This window comes from Etheostoma cragini, chromosome 5 (assembly GCF_013103735.1).
Source record: "Etheostoma cragini isolate CJK2018 chromosome 5, CSU_Ecrag_1.0, whole genome shotgun sequence".
Lineage (NCBI taxonomy): Eukaryota > Metazoa > Chordata > Actinopteri > Perciformes > Percidae > Etheostoma > Etheostoma cragini.
Window position 1 is genome coordinate 3,443,854 of NC_048411.1, and position 19,229 is coordinate 3,463,082.

The 19,229-nt window shown below is 40.1% G+C and overlaps 1 protein-coding gene and 1 long non-coding RNA gene across 3 annotated transcripts in view; both read left to right on the top strand.

Annotated features, from left to right (window-relative positions):
• The window catches only part of fbxl17 (F-box and leucine-rich repeat protein 17), a 229,095-nt gene that overhangs the window by 47,097 nt on the left and 162,769 nt on the right, over positions 1–19,229 (top strand). The window lies entirely within an intron of this gene.
• On the top strand, positions 1,356–18,979 carry LOC117944958. The gene is made up of 3 exons (XR_004656710.1): positions 1,356–1,983; positions 3,315–3,317; positions 18,968–18,979. It is a non-coding gene; the product is annotated as an uncharacterized LOC117944958 (long non-coding RNA).

Consider the following 19,229-nt stretch of genomic DNA (forward strand, 5'->3'; position numbering starts at 1 on the left):
TTACATCAATGCTAATGTTGGGTATCAGTAGCGGTAAAGAAAGATGTTTTATCAATATTAATTAAGTAATGAATACTTTACAACACTGACAGAATCAAAAAGGGGCACCACCCTGGAAACCAGGGACCAATGATGAACTGTGAAAACAGTCTCATAGGTGGCGTTCAAATATAGATCTTAATTAATTGGATTAATGTATCTTGTATCTCTGAAAGGAGCAGACGAAGGGTTGAATTCAACCAGCAATTATTACAACTTACACACTAAATAATCACAAACAACTGCTATTTGAAGTATAGTAGAATTTATTTTATTTTATTTATTATAACTTCAAAATTATCAATGGCCAATCAATAATTCTTGAATCATCAAAACCCGTATACCTTGTTACAGACTACAACAAAGCAAAAACAAACAGGCATGCAGCAGGCACGTGTCTTTTGGTCTCTATGAGGGAAAGAGGACCGCAGGGGTTGCTAGGCAACGCGGTCAAGACAATCTAAGATAGTGGATCACGGCGTTAGCTGCACAAAAGTTGCTTAGCCTCAAGAGGGCGGTAGTGGTTGTTACTGCCCGATGTGAGTGTCAAATGGTGTGTGAGTTTAAGGAGAGAGAGACACAATCTTTTAAATCTTTTAAACTATAATTTGCCTAAAGATGATTATTTTATATTTTTGTCTGTCTGATTGAATGCTTGTCTTAAAAAATAAATCAGACATTACTCAACAGTTATTCAGTACTTGAGTAGTTTTTTCCCCCAAGCACTCAAGTAATTATTTGGATTACTACTTTTTACTTTTACTTGAGTCATATTATTCTGAAGTAACAGTACTTTTACTTGAGTACAATTTTTGGCAAATTTCCCAATTCTGGCTGGTTTACGCGGTCGTTGCAACTCCACACTCTCTAACTATAGGCTTTATCGAAGAGGAAAGTTTTAACTTTACTCTTAAATGTTGCGACGTGTCAGCCCCCCAGACCCAGGCTGGGAGCTGGTTCAACAGGAGAGGAACCTGATAGCTGAAGGCTCTGGATCCCATTCTACTTTTAGAGACTCTGGTAACCCCAAGTAACTTTGCATTCTGGGAGCGCAGTGCTCTAGTAGAACAATAAGGCACCATGAACTCTTCAAGATATGATGGTGCTTGACCATTTAGAGCTTTGTAAGTCAGGAGAAGGATTTTAAAGTCAATCTTGTATTTTACAGGAAGCAAATGCAGAGACGCTAATACAGGAGAAATATTATAGCTTTTCTTAGTTCTTGTCGGAAAACTTGCTGCAGCATTTTGGATCAGCTGGAGAGTCTTAGGGGCTTATTTGGGGGGCAATACCATCCGACCTTAATTATATCTTTGGATAATGAGAATCAGAGGTGTTTAGGGCCCAGAACAATAACTTCAGTTTTGTTTGAGTATAACAGCGGAAAATTGTAGGCCATCCATGATTTCATATCTTTAATGCATACTTGATGTTTAGCTAACTGACTGGTTTTGCCTGGCTTGATTGATAAGTATAATTGGGTGTCATCCACATAACAGCGAAAGTAAATTGAGTGTTTCCTAATATTATTGCGTAGAGGAAGCATGTATAAGGAGAATAGAATTGATCCAAGCACTGAGCCTTGTGGAACGCCATGGCTAACTTTTGTTTACCTAGAGGATTGATTATCAACATTAAGAAATTGAGATTGATCAGATGAATAGGACTTAAACCAATTGAGTGCAATTCCTTTTATGCCAACTAAATGTTCCAATCTCTGTAACAGGATAGTATGGTCAATAGTGTTGAATGCTGCAATAAGATCTACTAAGACAAGTACGGAGGCAAGTCCTTTGTCAGCAGCAGTTAGAAGATCATTAGTAATTTTCCCCAGTGCCGGCTCTGCTATGATGCATTCTAAATCCCGACTTAAAGTCCTCAAATAAACTATTGCTATGTAGAACATCACATAACTGATTACCGACTACCTTCTCAAGGATCTCGGTGAGAAAGGGGAGATTAGATATAGGTCTATAGTTGGCCCCAGGACATCGGGATCAAGGGTGTTTTTTTCAGAAAAGGTTTTATCACAGCTACTTTAAAGTACAATCTTACATAGTGGATTAACGTAATCTAAAATCAGACCACTTGTCCAGTGTTTGGTCGTTTCTCAGTAAGGGATTGTATTGTCCGTTTCTTATCTGGTATTCTACGAGTATATACAATGTCTTTCTCCACACAGAGCTACATATGAAGGGTGGCCTGAACCTGGTGTCAGTACACTGGGTACATTTTAATGCAGCTTAGTTCAGGATGGTTTTATCAAAGCGGAGAGGCCGGAGAACACTGCACTATTCATCTCCCAACAGGATTTGTCCTGCCAAGTTTTCTACATTTATTCTCTCTTTCTCCACATTTCCTCCTTGCTGGTGGCTCCTTTCACTACACATCGCTGTTTGTTGGTCAACTGCTTCTCCTCTGCATTTATTTGTTTAACTGTGCCCTTTTTTCTAGTTCTAGTATACCTGGTTGAATGTGTCGTTACTATATTATACTTTGTTCAATTGTGAGTTATTTGTTGATTTGTTGAAAAAATGCCAGACAAGTGTACCATTTTTTAAAAATCTTGTTGATTACAACATGGTCATTTCGAGTAAGGTAACTGATCAGTAACCGATCCAAATAGATGTTGCGGTGCTTTTGGCTGTGGTATCACAAGATAAAGCCTGCAGGAGGTAAAGATAAATTCAATCAGTTCAGTTCAAACTAAAAAACGCCCCGGAACATAGCACTTACTTAAATTAAAAAAAAGGAAAGAAAAACACCGCAATTACACCAGATTTTATTTGACCAAGGCCAAGTCTGCTTCCCTCAGGCCTTGACCAAGAAGCAGGACAGTGATTGTAAAGGCATACATGAGACAAATGAGTGAGCCTTAGGATATATGGGACGGACCATTACAACCTTTTAGGTGGCTTCCACTTATCTTATGAAACAAGCTGTGTTCACTTCCATGCATGTTCACACACCGCCAACTATGTGTCCCACATCTAAAAAATCCTGTATCCAGTTCACTTGACCCACCCTTAAGGCTCAATTATACTTCTTACGGTCTCAGTGGCATCCTCTGTACTTTCAGTGTCCATGCTGCGACTGCGGCGTTGTGTATTTATAGTTTCACATCACTTCCGGGATCATCTCTCTAACCTTTTGTGATGATGTGTTGCAAACGTGGGATTTGTGTGGTCTCTACGGCTTCCTCGGCAGAGTTTTTATTCGAAGCAGAGTTTTCATGGATCCTCTGCAAGGCTTTGCTTTCTCGCTGCACTGTGGAGTCTGTGGCGGTGATGTAAGCATTACAACAGCTATACTTTATTCCTGCTTCAGAGTGCTGTTCACTTCTAAGTGTATCCCGTACATCATCACTACTGCAGCAGTAATGCACCTATAACCTGGTTAGACAACTGGCAAAAAAAATAAAAAGTAATTATGTTCACAACATTTTAATTCAATTTAAGTTTTAAAGCTTGAGTGACTCAGAGAGATGGTGTGGTATCATCAACCAGAGGTGCTCCAAAGGGCTGAGAAAATCCTCTGCATTCTCGCAGTCTTACGTACCTTGTCAATATTGGCAATAAATGTAGAAACGGGTAGGTACCTGTCAAAGTCAATGAATATGTTGTACAGTTGTTTTTTTGTGTTGATGTTTGATATCACTACATTTGACTATTATTTTAATGCCCAAACAAGTGTGAAAACCGCAGCTTTAATGGCTTAATATCGGATTGCTAAATATATACATTCTGACAAGTTGACAATGGCCTTGCCCTTTTACTATCTATATGTATAAATGGACTTCACAGGACCACGGCGACAGCTGCAAATATGATTTTAATTAAGCTGTAACCTTTTAATAAATCAAGTCAAGGTTACAACCACAAAAAAGGACTTCTGCCATTGTTAGATTAAAGACATCACTGTCTTTATTTTAATTGAAATGTTGTGCTTTTGTTTGGAATATGTTGCTCAGATGCAAAGAAACAGTGAGGCCGCGTTTAGCTTTTCTAATATAATCCATAAAGCTGTGGCCGTATGCTTTTCTCTCCTCTTTGCATTTCAAGCGCTTCTTCATCCCCAACAGAGTAATTGATTTGGGGATGGAGTTTGCATGGGGAATAAAGGGAATAACACATCGTCTGGTCTCATGCTCTTAATCTCGGCTCCATTTCGCTTCCTTTTCATGTCTATAATTTGGTTGATGTTGAAAACTAAATCCACCGAAGCATCCTCCTTTGCTCTTGACAGAAGTAGGGACTTAAATGGTGTCTATCTGTTTGCACATTTGTCTTTGTTCTGGTTTGTTTTGGTGTAAAGCTGCAGGTGCATGGTTTCAGGAAGGCAACACAGTATCCCAACTCACCTTTGGATTTTCTCTTTGGACGCATGTTTTTTTTTTTTTTACCATATTATAACTCGCCTCACTCCTCCTTCTGTCATCGGTTTGTTTTACTCGTTCTTTCTTTCAAAAATGCAAAATCTAAATTGAGCTTAGTGTAAAAACTTTAGGACAATAGATTGAGGACAGTGTAGAGCATATTTTACAGCCTTTTATCCGCCATGGTTTATAAAGTGGTGGTTAGCGACCTGCATCCCAGCAGAAGGACACACTCAACTGCATTTTCATGCTAAATTTATGCTAAAATAGCCTGGCCACTAGACTGCACCTACACAGCAGCCCACCACCCACAACACATACACGTACACAACCAAAAAAGGCCTAGCTGTTTCAAATTTTTCAGTATTTGCCCATTCCCCTCAAAATGGGTGGAAAATGGAGGAGCTGGTGCCAAATAGGCCGTTTGCCAAATCACCGAAAACCCCCAAATGGTCTCCATTAAAGTTTCCGGGCTGTTGGCATAGTGAGGCCGTAGTGTTTGGAGGTCATTTTTAAAAGCCCTGTGGAAATACCCTCTTTCAGCCATCTCAGGCCATCACTGTGTGTGTGTTCATGTGTGTGTTCATGTGTGTGTTCATGTGTGTGTAAGTGACTGAGTTCAGGCTTTATTAGGCTTCAGTGGTGTTTGGACAGCCGGAAGAGTAGCACTAATAGGACAGAATGATGCAGAAATGGACAGAAAGCCCCTTTGGAGTTCTTCAAGCTCATTTTCTCTCTCCCTCACTTTTACCCTTTCACTCTGTTTCAATCACTCACTCATCTCCCCCCCTTCTCGTCTTTTCCCTCTTCTCCACATCAGCATTGCTCTGCTTTCTCAGCCTCCGCTGTCACACGGACCATGGTGTTGCCACACTAATTTTTCACCTCCCTTTATTCCTTCTATTGGGCCTTTTCCCAAAAGCACTTTGAATCAGCAGGGGGAAGCTTTTAGCCACTGATTACTCCTACACAGTATTTTCTACTTGTTTTGCTTTCTGTTTCTTTTGCAAGTATTTCTTTCTGTCTTTTCTGTGTCCTCTGTACTTTTACCTGCTTTTCCTTCCCTGTTTCTCTCTCTTTGTGTTCTTGGTTAGTATTTTCTATCTTGTTGTCTCTCCTCTCTTCTATCCATTTTAAATGTAACATTTCAACCATGGTCCATTTCCCAGAGTGCCAAGGCTCCCTCATGAAATCCCTATATATATTTTTTATTTTTTGGGTAACCTGTAGCTAGAGGGACCTACAACGATGTCCTACATTTTATCTATATGTTTTACAAGGTGAAATGTGTCTCTCAGCAGGACAAACAGTTCTTTATTGTTTGATTACATTAAAATAATCTTGTGTACCTGCTTAAGTCCAAAAACAATACTGGCAGCGTCCCAAAAGCATCACAACAATTGTTCCTGTAATTCTCTATATAAAGCCAATGGATACGCCACTGTCCTCTTTTCTGGTGTTGACCGGCGGTCATTGCTCCAAAAAACTGTTTCCTTGATTAGCACATCCCAGCTACTGTAGGTGGACTTCCTCTCCTGCCAGGTAATAACATATCTTCCTCTGTGGTTTTGTTGCTCTCACAGTGGACGAGGAGAAACTAATTGCAGTGGGATAAAAATAGTGGACCTCTATGACTCACAGTCTAGCTTGGTAAAGATAAAATTAAGGAATATATTTCATGGCAAACCATAGCTGGAGAGAGATTAACTACTACACACCAAAGCCAACAAATACTGTATTTCTGATGTGTGATAAGGCAGCACAAAACGCAACACGGTGCTCGGGTTGCGTTTTGGACGTTATTGTAACAACATTAAAGCTTTCAAGTCACTTTTAGCTCACAAAGGATGTTAATAAGACATGTAAATTGGTGTAAGACATGGATGTCTAGTCTCAAAATAAATGTATACGAAGATAATGAGTTATGAAGTAGATTAGTGTGTTGCATTAGTTTGGTGAGGTGTCATATCATTTCCAGTCCAGCAATGGTCAAAATTCACTCACACTGGAACATTGTTTTACCTACCTATTGTTACATAGTTAAAAATAACACAACTTCACAAAACCCAAGGACACTGTACAGAAGTAAGTGTACTATACCCCCAAAACCCCTAATCCTGGACAATCCTTACTCCTCCTTCCTTTTAAAAAAAAAAAAAAAACTTTTTATCAACACTTTATAGATGGGATTTTGTAACATGTTAATATCAATTGGAGTAGAATGAAAGACACTGTTTCTATTGGGAAATACATGTCTGTTAACAGTTTCTGTGTTAGTTAAGTACATGTAAAACCTCACAAAAAAGTATTCAACAAAATCTAGGGAAGCGTAGGTAATGTTGGTCTTTGAAGTGCCCTCACTCTTACTGGCCTTAACTGTGATCTTGATCTCAGGGTTGCTTTTGCAGCTGTTTATCCAGGAGTAAACCCTGAAATGGCCTACATGTTCCCCAGGTCACTAGTCTGGTGGTGATCTCTCTTTACTGCCTTTTTCTTGTTCTCTCTCCTCCTCTTACCCTCTTTCTTTCGGCCCTTTACAAACAGTTTCTTGCCATTTTGTCATTGCCTCTTTCTCCCCCTCTCATCTGTCTCTATCTTCTCTGACCTGCCTGTGTTTCTCTCTCTGTTCCCAATAACAATATAGAACAGTCCAATTTGCTCGACTGGCAATAAAGACAGATGAAAAGAAGAGTGAGCAATTGGCTTGCTGGTGCGTTGTCTGCCTCTCAACCCTCCCTTGACACTTTTTCTTTATCACAGACTGTTACCTGGCAATCTGCTCAGCAGAGATGCAATTGTTGAAGCAACTCGAGCAGGAGTAACACTAAAAGGCTTTTAATCTGTATAAAACCCTCCCTTTTACATTTGAACTTTTTTTTTTTTGTAAAAGTAAATTGAATATCCATTATCAGAGAACCGTGTGTCGAGAATGTTTTTGTTTGTTTGGTGGAAAGCTCCTGAGGGTAATCTGTGTACATGTGTGTGTTGGTGTGTGTGTGGGTGTGTGTATGTGTGTCACAGAAAGCATTTTGAGTTATGCTTTGCTCTCAGCTATGTCTGTAATTAGCAGTAAAAACCCCTGTGATATGGCCTGAGCTGCTTCTCAAGGTTATTCATTTGGTCTACTAAACTAAAGGAGTTTTTCCGCTCCAATAATTCTTGTGTTCGGCAGTCTGAATAGAGTTTGTATAGCTTAGTTCTCTTTAGATGGATGCACTTGTCCACACTATTAGTTTTCTATTTATTTTAGATAAAGATTTCAATGATCTCTTATTCATTGCATGTTTTTGGTATGCATACAGATGTTGCACCCTTGTTTCCAACTTTGTGTGACCTGTGACCCCCATATTCCTTCTCTGAAATCTCCTCAACCACGGTTCCTGTTTCATTCATTGATTATTCATCCCTTCATGAGAATTAATAATTTAGCAATACAATTCAGAATCAGACATCAGATCATCACCATAAAATAATAATTTTCCATTTGCTCATGACACATTGGTTATTTATATTGCCTCCTCACTTTCTCATATAATTTCCCTCCTTTTTTATTTTGTCATTGCTATGATCAGCCCAACACCGGGTAAGGGACCAAGGCTGTAACACTGTCTGTCCTGTTACCATGGGGATTAGGAGGTTAGGAACCCAAGAAAGGTCCTAATAGGGAGGAAACAGGGTGTGAAATTAAAGTTGTAGGACAAATATAGCATCTGTTTTCAAGCAAGGCTGTGAGGATGGCCGTTTAATGTAAATTGATAGATTCAAAAAAAAAAACACACACTACTGCACAAACAGCAGGTGTTTTGTACAGTAGTAGCTTTCAGGTTGATACGATTTAAAAATTATGATTTCAAAGTCCAAGTTTCTCTCAACAATCTGAAAAATATTTAAAAGGGATTTTATATGTGATTTGATTTGAGTTGGCTTTTCCCTAAAACAACTATAAGAGAGAATGGAGTTTAGATAAGCCTAAATGACTACTCTATTATTCTCATTAGTGATGGGATTGAATTAGAATCTATAGCGCTTGATGTTTTGGGTCAACGATTTCTTCACTTGTTGTAGCAACATTTGTCAGGACACTGCCAGACTTGTGTATCTCACTGGGCACATTAATGGCAGACTAGTCTCGCTTTGCCACAGCGCTGCAAATGGGGGTCCGGCTAGTCCACACAGCTGTCCTGGATGGGAGAAAAAATGTGCTCTGGTTTATTGGCATCTCTTTAAACCAGACACAATTGTCTTGGGCGGTGCTAAGCGCCGAATAGCGCCACGGAGCCTCTGTAAAATAGCCTTGGGAGGGAACTTGTGTAAGGTCAAAGGTTGTTTTAGTCCGAAAATTCAGATTCCAAAAATATTGTCCCGCTAGTTGACTGGTTTTACCATGCAGAGATCTGAGGAGCAGTTAAGCATAGTCATCATGAATTCACCGGAGTTTAAAATTCCAACACAAAGAAAGCGGAAGGTACTGGACATCCGGCCAAAAATATTGACATCCAGCAAAATTTCCGGCAGCAACGCAGATATCCTGGAAGTGGAACGTTGTGGATATAGACCAGCGGCAGACTAAATGTAAGCATATGTCAGTATCACGCTTGACTCTGCTGCCCCTGTTCCCCTCAAGGTGAAATATAGTGGGGTCAACGTGTCAAATGTCAAATGTGTTTTTCAAACATATGTCACATTTTCTAAACTCACATCAATGTTGTTACTGGCCATCCTGTAATCCTACCAAGTCCAGCCTTGGTCGGGCTGTAGTTTACCTGCTCCAAAACATTTCAATACATTTTTGAATATCTGATAATGCCTGTAATGTTTTGATTTTTTTATAGCTGTTGATTTGTATGTAAATTTACTTGAAGATGAAACTTAAATTTAACATTAGCAATGGTAACTCAGAGAAATGCTTATCTAAATTTAAAACTGTCACTGAGTGTAGCTGCTGTCAGAATTTCCCACCACCGCGCACGCTGCCACTAGATGTTGCTCGCCTGTGATGGCTTTAATGGTGTTGGGCAGGTATGGGATTGTAAATCAGAGACCTCTGGAGGAGGCTGACCCCAGCTTCCTACTAGCTCATCACCGGGTGCCGGAATTCATTTGTTCAATTCCTGGATGCCTGTCTTTCCTCGAGGGCGTTACCCAGCATGCTCTTTTGCTCACAAAGGGATTGCTTCAGAAAAAAACAGATGATAAGCAAACGGGAGAAGCAGACCACATACGTGTGACTGCCTTATGTTTCAGAACTTGTTTTCAGTCTGCAGACTGCTGAGTCTATTTTTCTGTCTTTTGAGTCTGTGTCTATTTCAAGTGAATGTGTTGACATTTGCACTAAGTATTTTTTTGTGTGCTTCTGCTGGTGTGGACTGTTTGAGGATGTTTATAGCAAAACGGGTGGGGGTATCAAAGTCTTCACCCCTTTGCATTAATCATAACCTGCTTCTAATCCAAGCCTGCTGAGCCCCAAATGATGTTTTGTGTGTGTGTGCGTGTGCTTGTTAATTATACTTGGCAGATACATTTCTGGTTTCTTGCTATTCTCTTCTTTTTGGCCTTGAATGCTTGTATCTCTCTTGGTCTTTCGCTTTCCCCCTTTCAGTATCTCATTTGTCCCTCCCTGCTCCCGTGCTCTCTTCCTGATTTGACTGAAATTGGTTGTAATTGTTGATGGTCAATGCACCGCACAGCTTGAGTTTCCACAGGTCTGCAGTGCTGGGGCTTTTGGTTTTTTAATTGAAGCTGCAACTACGAATTTTTTCTTCAATTAGTATTAGGATTACTTCCTCTATTGTTAGGTTTGTAACATGTCAGAAAATGCTAATGGAGAAAAAAAACATGTTTCCAGAGCCCAAAGTGATGTTTTCAAACTGTCCAAAAAAACCAACATATTCAGTTCACTATTATAAAAGACATGTACAAATCTTGAACCAGCACATTTATGGCTATTTTGCTTGTTGCATTTAAGGTTTGCATTATTTAACCTATAGATTGGTTAATTGTTGGAGCTTATTTTAATTATTCATTCATTTGAGGAAAAATAAAAATTGTCAGTTATTGTCGTTAGATTGACTAATTATTAAAACAACTAATTGTTTCAGTTAGGGCTGCACTATTATAGCCAAAATGATGGGATATATTTAAAAAAGTGTATCTCTGAGAAAGCTCCCTCCTGTTTTCAACAATAACTGATCAAAGAGCTAAGGATAGAGGGGGAGTGTGATGGACTTTTGCTCCTCACAGAGCGACGGCTGACTCATTATGAATGGGTCCAGCACGCTCCGTCTCACGCGCTATTACTCTACAAACTAAAGTTGCATTCAATATCTTCTTCTGTGTTTTTCGCCGTGGCCGCGGTGATAGCAGAGTTACCAGTGATAACACTGGTACAAATACAGCTTTGCCTCTCATGCTTATCAAGATACAGCTGTGTTAATAACAATTAAAACTGTGGACAAATGTCAGAAGTGTGGACCGGTGCTGTTGCCGCTGTGTCTCTCTGTGTTGCCAGGGAGCCGTGAGTGAGTTAATGGGTGTGGGGCTGCGTGGAGAGTTCCAAAAACAGAGGAGAGATCCAAACACAGGCACAGCTTTACAGAAGAAATCGGTCATGTAACGCAACATTAAACCATATCGACGTAAACAACATTGCTTCGTTTGTGAAGAGGCAGCGGATGCGAGGACAGTAGGTGCTCCAGTGCGACCTAGGAAAAATGTTAGTTGCACCCTAAAGCCCTGTGAGCTAGACACTAACTAGCACCCTAGAGCCCTGTGAGCTAGACACTAACTAGCACCCTAGAGCCCTGTAAGCTAACAGACACTAACTAGCATCCTACAGCCCTGTGAGCTAACACACAATAGCTAGCACCCTAGAGCCCTGTGAGCAAACAGACACTAACCAGGGCCCTAGAGCCCTGTGAGCTAACAGACACTAACTAGCACCCACAGCCCTGTGAGCTAACAGACAATAACTAGCATGGGTCACTGTTGTTCTCTGAAAAACAACACAGACGGGACAACATGTTGCATTTACTAGTAAACTGGTAATCCTTGTGACCGACGTATAACCGACTGCTACAGTATCTGTTGAATTTTCCTCACGTTTCTCTGTCCTCTGTGACTGTCTACATCTAAAAAAACTAAGCTGCGCGGTGCAGGGAACAACTCTGACTGGCACATGATCAGACAGTGGTTTTTGGAGCGGTAGATTGGCTTTGCAAAAAAAAAAAAAAAAACGGATCTTTCTATGAACGGAATGCAATATTGCTCTATTTTGCAAATTTGATCATGGGAAGCCAAAATTATGATTGTGATTAAAATTTGATTAATTGTCCAGCCCTAGTTTCAGCACTAATGCCACTGGTGATTTTCAAAAGAAATAACACAAGTGCTTTTACTTTGAAATACATTACAATTTACTGCTGGTGACAATGGGCGACTTTGTGTATGTGTCTCTGTTTATGCAATACTGTGTGTGTGTGAGTGTGTGTGGGATACTGTAAATCTTTGAATGTGCTACTAATGCACCAAGGACTCTCTTTGCCTCTTTCCTCCTACTATATCACAGAGATTGCCTAAGAAAGCACATCTCCTTGTCAACCCCCGCTGAGCTGACTCTGCAGCAGGCTGTCCCATAATATTCGATTTTTATGCATGCCTCTAATGCCGCCTGTAAATGTGCCACTCTTTTATCTTTCCCTCTGCTTTCTTTTATCATTAGCAGTTTCTAACAGAGGTAGCCTGGGAAGTAAGCAGACATAGGTGTGACTGTGTGTGTTGCCGTTGTGTACAACATTGATTGAAACTCACACACACACACACACCTTCACACTCACACAGACATATAAATGCTGATGTTAAACTCTGGACTGGACACAGTTGGTCTTTCAACATGATGCGGCCTGTGTATAAGCTGCTTCTGACTGAGTTTGCCACCAGCCCGTGCTGTTGTGAAGAGGCAGCAGATGCGAGGACAGTAGGGGCACCGATGCGACCTAGGAAAATTGTCAGTTGCACCCTAAAGCCCTGTAAGCTAACCGTAACTAATTAAGACCCTAGAGCCCTTTGAGCTAACCGTAACTAACTAGGAACCTAGAGCCCTGTGAGCTAACAGACATTAACCAGAACGCTAGAGCCCTGTGAGCTAATAGACACTAAAGGTTGGCTGGTAATACGGTCTTAAAAAATAGCAACGGTATCAGTTTCAATACCGTCATAAAACTAGGAGACAAGGATTAAATATTAAATATAATTTTTTTAATGCCTAAAAAATGCCGATGTGTGGTTGACATCACGTGACAATGTGGAGGAGAGAGAGAGAGAGAGAGAGGGGTGGGGCGTGGTGGGGCGATGGCAAGTCACGCACCGAGTGACCTGATCTCGAAGAAGAACACGACTTCTGCAGATTGGCAGCATTTGGTGTTCCGACCTAATGAGAAAGGAGAGGTGTTCCAGTATTAGTGTTTGGTATTCAGTGTCTGATCGGTGTAGGCACAAGCCAACCGATTGTTGGCGCCGTCTGAGCCTTACGTCATCATTTTTAATTAGTCACGGTAATACCGTATACCGCGGTAAAATAAGGAGGAGGTTTGACAGATGAATATTTGGATACCGCCCAACTCTGGTTGCAGTAGGTAAAGATAATGTCTCTTAAAGCTTAATTTGACTGGTTTTGTTAATGTTTTCGGTGTTTTTCTACAACTGTGGATTTATTTTTCAGTTCCTCATCAAATACTCAAAGTAAGACATATTTTTTTCAATTGATAAAGAAAATTAAGTAAAATCAGTAAGTGTGACAGCCATTGCCAATATCGACGAATCTTTCTGAAACCTTGGGGGGAAATCCATGGCGGACAAATTGCAAAGTACGTGTTGTTTAAACTTTGTTTTCCCACTGCTGTAGTGATTCATTAATTGAAACATATTAATATTATTCATTTAGACACCTTTAATTAAAGACCGTTTTTCCAGCTACACTGGCTGTTCGCAGTAGCTTCATATACAGGATAAAGACATGAGAGTGGTATTGATCTATTGATTTAACTTTGAATGCCAGTGTCAACACTTCTCAAGTGCTTTTTTATTTCGGTTTCTTTTCAAAACATTTCCATTTTTGTTTGCCTCTTCATTACTTCAGTCCCCACAAGCTGAAAGCCAGTTACTGTGTTAAACAGATAGTTTCCCCCTGTGGAGATGTCCTGACTTTTATTTCTTGGATCTATGACGAACCCCCCAGGGAGCCACACTAGTATTTCCATGCTGGGCTCCGAACAAGATACGAGTGCTGTTTGGTTTCAGGGGTTCGAGGTCAACGTAGGTTTGCTCGGCTCAAACGCTCACATGCTAATACATTTTGTGTAGTGACTCACTGAATATAATGCTTGAGAGTGTGTGGTTAGTCGCATGCTGATGTGTTCTGTAGAGCCCGAAGGATTTTTGAGGCCGATACGATACAAATATTTGGTTATTTAAAAATGTAATACACCGATATACAGCATATTTAAAAAAAAAAAATCCAGAAACGCATTACAAAACCTAAACAAATTTTTCTAACATTATTGGTAGTTATTTGTGAGTTCTCACTAAAATAATATGATAATTAGTTTTATTGTCACAACAGAACAGAGGAAGGTCTATGAAATGGAATGTATAAAAATACAAACTTAAGATATGAATCTTAAAGTCTTTTGAACAAAAGCACATTAACAAAAAAAAACATAGTCAGAGTTGCTAACAGGGATGTTGTAGAGCGCCCTCTAGTGGACAAAATATTCAACGCCAATGCTCTTGACCGTCCATTTTTATTTTTTGAATATTTATTTGTCAAAATCATTAATTTCTCATTAAAAATTCATTATAAATGATCCTGATTAAAGCATTTTTTATTTTTTATCGGCCATTATAAATGCTGACACCGATAGATCGGGAAATGCCTACTGTCGGCCGATAAAATCGGCCCACCAATATATCGGTAGGGTTTTAGTGTTGTGTCTTACAATGAAAGCTCTTTGGCAACAATTATCATACATCTAGCAGCGAACGCTCTCATCTCTCATACATGGAGTGTGTGTTGTAATGAGGTATGTGAACAACTCTCTGTGCCTATAAAGGTGTGCAAAAAACACTTGACTTTGTGTGCCAACGCTCCCATGAAGCCTCTTTTTCTTGTGATGGGTTGCCGTCTATGCCAGTCCAAGGCTCTACTCCAGCGTTTTTGCTCTCATTGTCAATCACAATTGCTTTTCTTTTGCCATTTTTCTTATTCTATTTTTATTTCATTCCCTCACGCTCTCTTCTGCTTTCACTCCGTCATTCTCTCCCGTTGCACCCCATGACACCCAGGGGAACAATGGTTCTATAAAAACCTTTGCAGAAAGCTTGGGGACCTGTTGATTGCCCAAGTAAGTCAGAACAACACCACAAAAGTCAGTTTTCCATTTTTCCACCGGGAAGGCTCAGGTTTGCCATCTCCAGGCCTTGATAGAAAGGACATTATGCAAGCTGTGCTGCGTATGACCTAGCTCATGTAGAATTAGCATTGACGTGGGTAATATGGCAGTGAATAAAGGTTTAACATTGACCCTTTTGCCATCTGTGATAGTGTTGAACTAATAAGCTTACCACTGATCTCTCTCTCTCTCTCTCTCGCTCTCGCTCTCAATTAAATTAAATTCAAATGGCTTTATTGGTGATAAAAATAATAGTATTGCCGAAAGCATCAGGAATATTAATTTGAGAAGAAATACATACATACAAGAGTAAACAAAAATATATATACACAGCAACAACAGTATATCAATATGGTAAAATCTCTAGTGTCAAATGTAAGAAAGCAAACAACACATGACGTAGGGGACTAAATGAGAATGCAGAGAACTGTGGGGAGATTAACTTTATATTACGTCTTGTTGTGCTGGTTGTCTACCAGGCTCTGACATGCACTCACATATCTCGCTGCTTCTACAGCGCTCACGCTATTTTCTCCAAGTTGATGTTGTATTTTTGTCTGGTCCGAGAATGTATCAAAATCTGGGAGTTTACATTTCATTTTGGTAAAGAACTGTGTTCTGACATCTGTTTATGTGATACATTGAAGCAGGAAGTGTTGCTCTGTCTCCACCTGTCTCTGTGGACAGAGCTGACTCAGATGACCAAGGGTACTTTACTCTATGTTTCTTTCTTGGTATTGTAGTGCTATATAGTGGAAACCTGAACTTGGTTGTTGAATTTGATGGATCTTTTTTCAGTTGTAATTTGGAGTGGATATTTGCCTAGTTCTGATGACAGGCATTATTTGTAATGTGTCTTGATAGAAGAGTTCTATAAAATTCTACATGGAATTTCTCAATTGGGTGATTGTCCCAGTCAGTACATTTTTAATGTCTACTGAGCAGGCCCCATGTTTTGCTGCAATATAGAGCGACGGGTTCTATGACTGATTTAAATATTTTTAACCAAGTTTTATTTGAAATGTCTATTTTGATTTTTCTTTTAATTGCAAAAATGTTCTTCTTGATTAGTCTCTAAGTTGCAAACTACCTGATGAACTAATTTTGAAACCTAAATATGTGTGGTTTTCCATGTTTACTGTAATTCATATGATCTTTTCTGGAAAATCAGTATTTCGGTTGTTTAGGTTTACATATACGTTGTTTAGGTTGACATTAGCGCTGCACGATAATGGCCAAATTGATAATCACGATTATTTTGATCAATAATGTGATCACGATTATTGTCGCGATTATTTGTTGATTTTAACCAAAACAAATGCTATTGTCACGTATGCTCAGAGAGACGGTTGACTCATTATGAACGGGTCCAGCATGGGTCGAACGGCGGATACACACGTCTTGTGTATGAAATTGTCACTGCGCTGCATTTTTATGAACTATGATATTCTGGCCATGGGTCACATCTCTGGCCCAGGTCCAGCAGCTCCGTCTCACACACTAGTACTCTACCAACTGAAGTTAGTTGCATTCAATAACTTCTTCTGTGTTCTTTGCCGTTTTTTGTTTGGAAAGATAAGCATGTTGACATGATCTGGGGTCAGATGCGACCGCAACCTGGTGACCATCAGCCGAAGACACCCGCTCTGAGCGGATGGACGTTGAGGGGGTGCACAGGTACCTCTGCGCTAACTCGGCCAGTGTTTGTGCTCCCCTTGTCCCTGTCAGACAACGAAGCCTCTTCTCCCCCAGGCTGGGGGATAGTCGCCCTACCGGTCTCCACCACCGCTCCTTCTGCTAACTACTTGATGCTAGGTTGAGGCTGAGATCAGGATGCACCGCTACCAACATTAACCAGGGTCAATGCACTTTGTTTAAGTGGTACATTTTTTGATTTGTGGCCGTGTTGCAGTTATATACGCATTGCAGGGTTTGCAGGGAACTAAGTCTTTTTTTAAATTCAAAATGGTCCCACGCCACACTTTGCCGTGATCTCTACTCAATTACTGTTCAAATCGAAACTCGCAGGAAACTGAGTATGGTGTCAAATATTGCCCCCGGGTGGTAAAATGTTTCATTGCGGCCACACAGTGAAATTCATTTCATTGCTTCAAGACTCACACTACATAACGCAACCTGCATTAGTTAAATCAATAACAAATTAACGTGATTGACAAAATTCTTAATGATCAGTTATCGATCGTTGATTAATCATGTCCATCCCTAATCTCCGTATCTCTCTCTCTCTCTCTCTCTCTGTCTTTGTCTCTATCTCCATCTCTCTTTTTGTCAGTCACTATCAGTCAGTCTCCCAATTACATTCCCAAACACGCAGTGGACTTCAAAAGCTATTAGCCATGTTAATGGGTCGAGCCCCCGTTAAACTCCTGGACATTAATATTCAAGTTGAACAGAAATAGCAAAGATAATGGTCTACTTGTCTACAGCTTATTATGTGGAAAATAAAGGGCGTGGTAGGCCATGCAGCTTCCAGAAAGAACACATTTAAAGACACTGCTGCTTTGTTCTGACCTTTTTTATGTTAGAAATTATTGTTAGCATTTAGGACTCCTTATCTCTATATTTATTTCTTTTACTCCATCATCTTGCAACTCTACCTCTTGTTTTTGTTGTTTAGATCTTTTTAGATTCGTTCAGTTTTGAATGTGCCCTTTCAAATCAACACACTAAAAAGCCATATGAAGCCATATATAGCTAGCAATATAGGTCATTTAGCAAACGTTGCAAGAAATTATTCCATTTGTATATACAGTATTAAACCCATAACCCGTATTAAGCTTTAGCAAAAATAAGCAGCTGTGCTCCAACATAAAGCATAGGCTACATATTTAACGAGTGAGGTGTTTTTCTTTCATTTATTGCATGCATACAGTATATAACAAGATGAGATGTGTCAGGATCTGTCTGATTCAGCACAGCAGCTAATTGATTGATCGATCATACCGTTATTTTGCTTCACAGTAATTAATTAGAGCATGTCAGGGAAAAAGTTGAGTTTTTACAAGTTGGAAAAAGTAGAGACAAACTAGTGCAACAGCCAAAATCCAGATCTGCTGTGTGACTGGATGTCAGACACAAGACTCTAGCTGGTTTGATAAGTCATCTTAAACAAGTATTGACCAGCTGGACCTCAATCAATGGCTGTGGTCGGACTGCATAATATGCTATAGGAATTATAAAGTATTAGTTTTTCATTTAATTGTAATTGCCCTTATTATGTTTTTTTTTCTGAGTGCTCCCTAAGCACACATAAAATAATGTCAGTTTCCAGTCAGAGCTCTGCAAGAATAAATTGCCACAGGACACCAGGGGTTCTTTACGTGTGTGACGGACTTTGTTTGAAGCTGCCTTACTTATAAAATGTATGGAAAAGTCTGTCCGTTCTCTCTCTTTATTTGAATCACACCTCTGTCTCTCTGACAGCAGATATCTGTCCCTGTCACTACTCATACCATCAGCATGAGTAATGCCCTGTGAATGAGCTCTGCACAGACCGGTAACATGTAACAGCCTTCTAATTTCCTTGCCCTGGGCACTGTCACTTACCTGGCCATTATTTGCATAACAGAACACACCGAATACTCTTGCGGATGTGGATGTGTGTGCACCCCCATTGTATTTAGGATGTCAAATGTCTCCACAAAACTCCTCCAGGTCTAATCATAAAGCCCTAGCAGGCAGAGGCTGCATGCCCAGAGGCCATGAGGGCAGGAAAAGCCGCTTCCCTCAGGCCAGCCCAGGGTCTTTTTGCCCTACAGTGACACTGACAAGGTGGAGGCAATGATGTATAGAATGTTGCTGTATAAGTACTGTGGCTAAAGAAGCCTTTCGTGAGAGCCTACCGTACTATAGATAGTCTTAGAAACAGTTTGCCTGAAACCTACAACCCTGAAATAGTGCTCCCACTGAAGAACTAAACATTACCAGCAGTAATGATTTTCTTCATTGCAAATTTATTGAGCCAATAAATATTTAAAAGTTTTATTTCATGAAAATGACTTACTATTATATATAGTGACCTTCTCTCTACACACCAGACATTGTTGGCTGTCCGTCTACTAAGCCCTCCTGTCTCAGTGTGCCTGAGCTCTCTGATCATCCTTTTAATCTGGAAGCCTTTCTCTGCGACCGAAAACTTAGCAGACCAAGTTGCGCCTGTGTGCGAGATCTAAGCTTCCTTTTTTGGAGGGCCTGGCCTCCAAAAAAAGCCAGTTTAGTTTAGTGAGGTGTGGACATAAAAGGAAGGCAACTTTTGTACATGGTTACATTAAAAGAAAGATGACGGGCTTATAGCTCACTTAAAAAGTGGAAAGTCGTGTAGTAGGCTCAGACAAATGAACTTTCTCAAC